Source organism: Anser cygnoides, chromosome 1 (genome assembly GCF_040182565.1).
Source record: "Anser cygnoides isolate HZ-2024a breed goose chromosome 1, Taihu_goose_T2T_genome, whole genome shotgun sequence".
In the NCBI taxonomy this organism is placed as follows: domain Eukaryota; kingdom Metazoa; phylum Chordata; class Aves; order Anseriformes; family Anatidae; genus Anser; species Anser cygnoides.
This window is the reverse complement of record NC_089873.1, coordinates 58,978,347-58,988,632: the sequence shown is the minus strand read 5'-3', so window position 1 is coordinate 58,988,632 and position 10,286 is coordinate 58,978,347.

Below are 10,286 nucleotides of genomic sequence, written 5' to 3'. Positions count from 1 at the left end.
AGGAGCCTTACATGCTTTTGGGAAATCAGCCAAAAAATTTTTATAAAATTAGAAGATTTAATTAGATCTTAATGTTTAAATGGTATTAACTTGAGCAAACTCCAAGTATCTGGTTATTATAATGATGTACTTCATCTTCGAACACTTGCAAGAAACCAGTTGCTTACTTCTTCTTCCTCTTCCAAATTGTGGGTTAGTTTAATAAATAAATGATTAAATTCTTTTACTGTTCTATCAAAGGAACTGCTTTGGATCATCAGATAAAAGGAAACCATTTTTGGCAGGAAATTAATTTGTAGTAAGGAAACTGTGCCAGCCAGGGGAGATGGATCTTGTATAAATTCTAAATTCTGTTTAATAGAATGAATAAGAGTTGGAGTACTTGCCCAGCACTGTTAAAGAGTCTTTGTTCAAAACATCATTGTTTGCATAACAATTACTTATTGAGAAACCCAAGATTTCCAGTGAAAAGAACCTTGAAAAACTCTAATTGGAAAATAATTTTTGATTTATGACAGTAACTTGCCAAGAGCAGCATTATATTTTTTCCTTCAAATTTGAAGAGGAAGCCAATTTCTCATCTGAACCAGTAAGGTACACAAGCAACTCATCCTTCACAATTGCAGACAATCCTCATTCAGAGATACAGGAAAAAAATGTAAATGGTATCGACTAATTCTATCATAGAGACATATACGTTTCTACACTTCAAATGAATATACCCCCCCCCTCAACGAATTAGACTAGATTAGACTAGTCTAATCATATCTCCTACTTTCAGGTATTTTTCATGTATTTTATTAAAGCATGATCTTATTCCTCCATTTTTATCTTTTTTTTTTTTTAATCTTTTTTTTTCTTCTTTTTTCACTTTGGCTGAAATAATCCATGTTAAAAAATATTTATGATATCTTTGTTATAAGCATTTCTAATCTGTAGTAATTTTCCAAGCCTCTTGCACTATCCTCCCCCCCCCCCTTTATTTATTTATTTATTTATTTATTTATTTATTTATTTATTTATTTATTTATTTATTTATTTATTTTGTAATCTTGAACACAGCCTCTGGCATAAAACTCTGCCACAGACCAAGTTTTACCTGAACAGCTGGATTTGCACCTTTACTCAGATGAGCACTGCAAGTAGGTGCCACTGGAGAACATTTTACCCTGAACACTTCACTACTCAACTATTTTTTTCAGCTTTAGGTAAAACATGGATAATGTTTGGTTGTTCTCTAAGTGGAGCTTTTACTGCACATATATCATCTTGGGATTTGGACTGCCATGGTTTTAGGAGTCATTTGTTCCTCAGTACAGGGTCTTGAAACTTCATCTTACCCCCAGCATATCTCCTTAAGCTGTGTCTTTGGACAAGCAGTTTCGTGCTGCAAAGTTGGAATGCACAAAATGATGGGAAAGTATTTCCATCGCATTCCAGTTTGAGCAGTGATGTGCAAAACAAGAGTAAACAGTAGTAGGAAATTAGGTGAGAAGATGACTTTGCAACATTGCATAATCTCTTTGAAGAGGCTTGACACGTTGACGGAAAGTGCAAGATGATAAGAATCAGGTCCTGTGATTCACTATCATAAAGACCTGTATTAGACATTGCAAATTATAGTGGGCTCTCTTTTACTGTCATTGCAGTTGCCTCCAAGTAGTTGCAGTCTCACATAATTTCACCTGCAGACCTCCGCAGCTTGTAACGGAAATTACTTCCAGTTGACTGTGGCTGACCATTTGACCCCCAGAGATTTATTTATTTTTGGCCTAGATCACAGGGTATGTCTGATGTGCACAGAGTATAGCTCACCACAGTCTGAAAACTTCCACTTTTCATCATGCTGGTTTTGTCACGTGGCTCTGCAGTGCACCTTTGTGGAGTCTACCAGTATAAATAGTCGAAGTAGTTTGAAATAGCCAGCTGTTAGGTTCGTGGGGCAGGAGGACACCTCCATGACATACTCCTGGTGATCCTACTGTCTTCTTTGCACTATGGCTAAGATACGGTGGTGTCACACCCACTGAAGGACGAACTGTATGCTATCCCCAGGTGGGCTGTACCAGGCCATATCCCCCCAGTGACAGAAGACCAGTGCAAAGAACCCTGCTGCGCTGGAGGGGCTGGCCTTGTCGTCAGCTGGCTCAAGTCTTAAATAGCGTTGGGATTTGTTTGTCTGCTTTCCTTGCTCTCTTAGCAGCAAAGCCCAAGTGACTGCACTGAGTTTCCTTTTATGTGCCTCCTGAGCAAGCCTTACGTTCAGAGCTGTGCTGGTGACAATCAAATTAATCACAGCCCCATCGGCAGCTGAGCTTCGAGCTATCCTGGCAGCGTCAGAGGGGGCAGGCTGTAGCCTGGGATGTCAGAATAAATCCTTGTCCAAAGTAGGTCAGCAAACTGTGCCTGGCCTCGAGAAACACCTTTGTTCAAAGACAGCAAATTTGTTGGTCTTGCTGGAGATCAGTTTCTTCAAATGTCTTTCGTGGGAAAGAATCCTACAGACCTGTATGGAAACGCTGAGTCCCTGGAGTCTGAACCCTCTGGCAGAACTGTACAGAAAAAATGTTCTGAACAAAGAGAATCCCAAAGGCTTATTCAAAAGTCCTAAAAATGCATGAGGGAGGAATCCTTTCGAAAGAGTCTTGCTACACCTCTGTTGTCCTCATTTCTGTAACGTTCAATTGTTTCTTTCCTTAAAAGATATGTCTTAAATTTTAATTTTACAGTACCCATACATATAATTGTAGCAGCTAAAGTTTACCTGTTCCAAAATACTTATTTAAAATTTTGAAAAGAGTTACTCAATGTATATTATTCTGATTTCTGGGAAATTGCTGTAATTAATTAATCACTTCCACAGCTTGTGGTTATTTATTTTTCACTATAAGGTTTAGTTTTAATGTATGGACTCAGATGCTGGTATTAAAATGCCAAGTTGTCACATTCTGCAAAATATTGAGCAATGACAGTGTAAACTGTACTGCTTGTCACTTTGTCACTGCTTGTGGCAAAGTTATAATTCATGGACATTGTTTAAAAATCAAATAATTTTAAATAACTTTGCTTCTTATGGAGCTTGTAGGTCAAATCTGAAAGACACTAGAGCCTATAAAAATACTGGCTCTGGGCTACTTCAGATTCTCATGATAGCCATAAAACATGTCTCTCAGTTTTTTTTGTTTTTTTTTTTTCTATGATGAAATCTGTGTTATTGTCCAGTTTCAAGGTGACTCGTTATAGCCCTGTTCTAGCCTCTCTACAGATGCTACTGTGATTCTGCAATAAACGAGGCAATCAGCCATTTCTGGGTGCTCTGTAAAGTCTTTAAAGCAAGAGAGTTTAAAATAAATGTTTGCATCCTGGTGTGTTTTTAGTGCACTCTGGGCACTTCTAAACTATAAATAAGATCAAAAGATTCACTCAATCTTGTTCATCCTCTCCCTCAACAAACATTCAAAAAATTAAAGAATGCCAAAATTAAGCTTCCTGATACATCCTGATGCATCATGATACGTTAAAAAAAATTAAAAAAAAATCACATTCTATTTTTTTTTCACAGGATACATGCTAAAATAGACTAACCTAAGTAGATATGTACGAATATTTTCCATCAAAATTTGGCAAATCTTTGTTTGTTCATTGTATCATTGCTTTGGACCAGTTTGTTTCCCAGGAATAAACTTTCTTGTAATGCCTACACAAGTTAGACAATAAAAATGTCATTTTTTTAATCTCTTCCGAGGTAAACACTTATCTTTGAACTACTAAAAGCTGGTTCTTGGTCACCCAAAGGTGGTCTTATAACTGAGGGCACTGGGATTATAAATTGCTGTCTAAAGTTCAGAATAAAAAGGTCAAACATCCAGTTTGATCAATCTCAAGTTATTCTGCTTAGTCTTTATTGTAATTTACTAGAAACTAAAAAGTTTTCATCATGCTGCTATGGGTTAAAATGGGTTAAAATAGTGTACATGGAGGCTGATACCCTTACTGCTTCTCAAAAACAAGCATAGGTACATCAAGAGAGATGAGGCATCCGAAAAGAAACACGGTACCTGCCTTTGGATAGACAGGAACTGCTTGGGAGCATGATGTAAAAATCTAAAGTTTTCCTAACCAGCAAAATAAGGAGCCTGTAAAAACAGTTAATTTAGAGAGTTATTTTCTCTGTCTTTTTTGTTATTGTTTTTGTTATTGTTACTTAAAGCCTAGCTACTTGTGGAAGAAAGCCAAAAGTACACAACTGCTATTTTTCAGCAGGTTCTCTGTTTGACTGGTTGCTTTTGATTTTTATTGTTTATCTGATTTCAGAACTAAAAATAGACATGAGAGACTGGGAATCAGAAACTCCAGTCTTGACTATGCCACAGGCTTGTTAGTCTTGGCTAAATCACTCGGGCTGAAGCCTTCAAAAACAGTTTTCAAATTTGAGTGCCCAAGCAGATAGCCTTTGTTCTGATAACATCTCAGCACTCCTTCCCCAACAAAAGCCAAGAGCTTCTAGTGGTGAGCATGTTCCTGAGGCTCTTGGTACCACCAGCGAGGTGGGGTTGCCTGCACACTGCCTGAGTGGTTCTAGCAAGGGCCTGAGTCTACGTCTCAGCCCTCTCCCTCCTTACTGTCTCCTCCTTATGTCTGTGACCATGCCCAAGAAATGCAGCCCCAAGGGGTTGTGCATCAGCTGGAGAACAGGGATGTAGTGATGAAAGAAGGTGAAGGAGGGGGATTTTGGAGGTGAGCAGAAAAGCAAGAGCATGTTACAGTGATGTTGATTAATTGCTGTTTGTTGAAGTGCTGTTCCCTGCACTTCTTCAGTGAAAATTACTCTTTTCTAGATGGAGAAAGAATCAGTAGCTTGGCTTCATTATGAATGCTGAGAAACACTGAGAAGCATTACTCATGTTAGCAAAACAGCTTTTTGTTCCTTTTTTTTTTTTTTTTTTCCCCTTGTTAAAAGCCTCAGAACCTGTGACTGCTTCCAGTAATAGTTTGGGAATAAGTTGTGGTGGTTTTTTTTGTTTTGTTTTGTTTTGTTTTGTTTTGTTTTTTCTTTGAGGAAAAATAAATAATCCATGATTTCATTCCCTGCTCAAACGCAACTGTAGGAATCCTTTCATGAATTCCCCCACCATGTTCATAGCCCAGCTGAGGACAGAGCAGCAGGCACAGAGAACCATGCAAGCTGACCCACAGCTCTGCATGTTGCAGGCAATGCTTTTTTGACTCAGAGTGCGTCTCTTTTAATTTGCCAGAGTTAACACCAACCGTGCCCACTTTCTGGGTTGAACAGCTGCCAGTGCACCTGTGCAGAAGGCCCTGGCACCAGCACACTTGCATGTTTTTTTGATTTTTTTTAGCAAAATTCCAAGTGTTGCAAGGACACAGAGTGAGTTTTTCACACAGTGAGATATGACTAAATAAAAAGCTTGCTTGATCTCATTTGAGACTGTCTCTTTTCCCCGTAGTAGATGCACTTCCTGGTGACATATGTGTTTGAGCAGATCAATCTCTTTTGACTCTATGGGCAACTGAGTCAAGTCACTCTGCTTGTCACTGCTCCCAAACTGTTCAGACCAGGCTGTGCAGAGGCCCAGCCTGAGAAAACAAACAAACAAACAAAAACAAGCAAAGAAACCCAAAACCTCCAGTGTCACAAAAATCCATATTTAACCTTGTTTTGCCCAAGAAAATGTGTGAATTTTGTGATCAAGCTTTGCTGAGAAGGAAAGGTTTAATTTGGACAAAAGGCTTGTTCATTCCCCTTTGTGACTGCAAAAAGGATCAATGACAGAGGTAAGTAAGATACTGGTGTCTCCCGTATGTCTGACCATGGATCTCTTAGGTCCTTGTTTTAGCATCAGATGTTTTTCTTCTTGCATTCACACCCTCTAGCTGATAAACTTGTACTGCTACAAGGGAGCAACCAGCTCTTGCTGGGCTGGGGACTTGAACACAGGGATGTGGCTGGGCTTCCGCAGGGCACAGCAGCAGTTGTCTTTCCAGGGCCTTAACTTCACTATTGCAGGCAGCTGCAGCCTTGGACAGGAAAAGCCATTCACAGAGATGGCAAAAATAGGAGAGATCCCAGCACGCTTCCAAGCTCTGTACTTGTTATCAGACCCATCAGACTCCAGCGAGGGACCATGACGTGTTGAATGCCAGCTGAGCAGTAGGAGCCAAGGCCTTTTCATGAAGTCTCCCATGGTGACCAGCCTTGCCAAGGCCCTTACTTTCTGGAAAGATTTTCTTTTTTCCTTTCCTGAGGTACTTTGAAGGGGAGGATCTTGTGGTGTTCTCTGAAGACCGAAGACTTGGGGCCAGCAGGTGGCACAAAGTGAACGTTGGAGAGACAAGGGTTATCTCCTCTCCAGAGAAGCCCCAGTAGGAAAGGTATTATGGTGTGAGGGAAAAGCATCACATGAGCATGCAGAGAACACATTGAGGGAGAAAGGCAGCAAAGAAATGCTGGAGAACATCAGGAGGTTCAAAGTACGTGGCTGAGTTCATGGTCTGTGAGGGAAAATGGGAAAATCAGGGGCATACCATGGCCATCTGAGTTTGTAAAAGGCACTATAGATCTGTGGTAGGATTTCAGGTGCAGGTGCCAGGGAAGGGATGTGGGACAGACATTATGGAAAAAATGAATTCAGCAGCAGTCACCTCAGAATATTTGCAGGCTCTGAAACTTCTTCCTTTGACATCTACTATTGCCAGAAAAATCCTGGACTGTTTCTACAGCGGACACATTTCAGGTATATGGAGCAGAGGATATACAGGCTGTTGGCTTGACTGCGGTTAAAGTGGCAGGGCGGCTTTCTGGACAGGGAAAGGGAACCAGACATGGGCAAGTGGAAGCTTCATGCTGCAAAAAAACCTCACTTGGAAAGGCATCAGCATGCACCTGTGTAGGATTCCCCACCAGAGAGCAGCCTTGCTCCAGCAATGGTGGGTTTGCTTTCCTGCTGCTGGGCACGGCTCGTGCAGCCCTCCGGTTCTGCTTGGACAAGGGAGCAATGGGGTTGCTCACAGAGGAAAAATGACCATATAGAGCCTCGATTTTCTCCTTGTAGCTGAGGAATGGCAAAATTCGGTAAAAAAAAAAAAAAAAAAAAAAAAAAAAAAAAAAAAAAGAGAGAGAGAGAGAGTAATGTGAGAGAAAAAAAAAAGTATTTTAAATGGAAACTGTGTGCAAGGGAGGTAGAATGTAGAGTTAACTTATTTGTGAAGGTCGTCTATCTATATATATTCAAGGCTCACCCATAGCATGAGAAAATTAGAGTTCATTACATCGTACAGTTTCTATCATAAGATTTAAAACTATTAGTCCTGCAAGCAGTGCAGTGTACTAATTTCAATGTCTAATGTAAGGCACTTGGGCCTGACCATCGGAGGTGCAGGTCACCCAAGTGTAATTGAGCTCAGCTGAGGTCTGGGCCATTGAAATCAACACGATCTGCTGTCTCTAATTATGGCCCTGAACGGAGGTATCCCAACAAAAGGGAGCGCTACTTAAAAGTCTGGCTAACAAAAGTATTTGAGACCATGTGGTTAGTTGGGGATGAGTCTGAACTGGACCTGATTGTAGCCAGCTGCTGATCCCACATGCTGTGAACTGGCAAAGTTGCTTTTCCCAAGGGGCCGGTGAAGTATGTTCAGTGTACAGTCAATGTTTCCTTTACAGTCTATGTTTCCCTCTCCTCCAGGGGTTGAAATGTCAGGGAGAGATGCCATTTTTCTGCAGAGAGAAAAGCAAGAGCTGTCTCCTAGTGCAGGATGGGTCCCTTTGAAGCAGCCCCGCTACTTCAGAGGGTGGTCAGCCTGAAGGGCTGTGAAACTGCATTACTATTGCATAGCCCATTGCTCAGACCTGTACTAGGGCCCAGTTATCCACCACAGTCACTAGCAATAACAAAAAGAGGAAAAAAAAAAAGCAAAAAAGACATTAGGGAGACCCTGAAGGCACTAGTGGGCCTTAACAGCCCTGACTGGTTTCATCTGAAACTCCACCCACACCATGGGCCTACTCCAGCAGGCCCAAGGCTTGTGGCTTGTCCTTGAGCTGGTTTGTTGGTGGGTCTGTCTCTAGCCCTGTCTCTGGGCTACAGGCTGGACCTTCTCAGTGCTGTATTGTGGCCCTGGCCTGTTTGCTCCTGGTTGGATACCCTGGTACTGGCTTGCCCCTTGCTGTGCTATCAAAACAGCCCATTACCAGCCTTGCTCTCCGTGCCCAGCCCTGTGGGGCTGCAACCCGTGGTGAATGCCTGTCTGTGCAGGGCCAACACCTGGCTTGTCCCCTGTCCTGTGTGGCAGCCCTGCATATCTCACTGGCAGAGTGCTGGTTTTGTCCTACCTTTGTCCAATTGATGTCTGCATGGTGTGTCTCCCCTTTAGCTTGTGGGGCCTTCTATGCTGACATTTCCCTGGCTTTTTCAGCTCTGAAATCTCTGCACTAAATATACTTGCTGAAATATGAGCCTTCTGCCAATGGGGAAGGGATAAAAATAAGGCCGTTGTCCTTCTGTTGTGCATGGATCCAAACACTATTTAGAAATGGGTCCTATAACAAAGTGCTACTTTCCTTTTTTTTGAGCTTTGCAGTAATAGGATACAACCAAGTGATGAGTCAGGCTGTAGTGTTTTGGACGGGAGCTACTATTTTCATTACTCTGTCTTACCTTATAGTAACACTTCGTTAGGAAACGTACTGGCATGTCAGAACCAGCAGGTTCACTTAGCAGGCCAGCAGCAAGGTAGCAGAGCACCCAGAAAACTTGTGATCATTGTGTCTTTGATGCAGACCCATTTTTGCCTGCTGGAAGACTAAGAGGTTACAAAATCATTGTAAAGCATCATGTGCTTTGTGCTGTAGACACTTCTCCATAATTAACTAACACATGCTGCTGGTTCATTTCTCATGAGCAGGTACTTAAGGCTCATTCTTCATTTGGGCTAGATTTGAAGTGGCATCTTGAAGCAAGAAAATGACAGCCATGATTCCTTGACCCACACAGCTCTCCTTGGTAGCTGAAGGGTTGTACCTCCTTCAAACGCTTCCCATCACCTCTGACATCTAATCTCTTAAAGAAGCCAGGCTATTTCAGTCAGTTTTCAGTATGCATTTAGTGGTATTAGGGAAAATAAATATGCCAGCAGGAGAATTCCACACTCTGAAACAGAAAAAGAATGAACATAAATACTTGGGGTGATACTTCCATAGCAATAACAAAGAATTCCAGAAAATGATTCCTTCTGCATCAGCACAGATTAAACATTTCATTTGTCTTGGTCTATTTTAAATCTATCAAAGGGAATGGATGACCAGGCTTATGGAGCTTCAGTGCATGTATTTCAGTGCATGAAGAGCTGTGTCGCTGCAAAGCCTTTCCAACCACTTTAGTTATATTTCAGAATCCTGCACGCACTGCCAGTCACAGGTTTTATTCTGGTTGCTCTTAGGAGTGACTTATGCATACAGAGTGCTACACATCCCAGGGCACTTTAAAGAATTGCAGTTATTCACATCGTTCCATCAGCTGTCATGCTGTGCAGGACTTGGCCTAAAGTGCATTTTCAATGCATCAATAAACCCAGAAGCGCAACAAAAACAAACCTGGAAGAAGAATATACAGATTCATTTATCATTTACTGTGCAGGCCTGAGACAGAGAGAATAACAGATGGTAGCTGTGTTGCCCAGTGATGTGTTGGAGGATGTTTAAATACCTTTGAGTGCACATACCTGTGCAGGATGACAATATTACCCAGCAGATGAATAAACAAGACCTTTTTCTGAAGAACAGTAGGTGAAATGTGGTAACCCTTATTAAAGGCCAAGACTAGCAGAAAAAAAAATGATTTATTGTTTGCTGAAAAGTAGACACCCTAAGACCTGTTTCACATGTAAGCAGTCCCATTGGAATGGCTGGGATGATGACAGAGGCACCTGAGTACAAGAGGTGACCTGGGGCTGTGTTTGCCATGCACACAAGTGGTCAGGTTTATCTTGTGGGGGATGCTGCATAGTGCAGGGGATACTCAGTCTCATTTGAGTTTGTGCCTCCATACCTCCATAGGTGTTTATTTTATTTTATTTTATTTTATTTTATTTTATTTTATTTTATTTTATTTTATTTTATTTTATTTTATTTTATTTTATTTTATTTTATTTTATTTTTTTGGGGGGTGTGGGGGCACAGGGGTTGTTCTAATAAGCTGAAAAACTTGCTTTGAGCTTTTCTTGTGCCTGGGACATGAGTAATGGCTGTATCCCATGTCTCTCCCTAA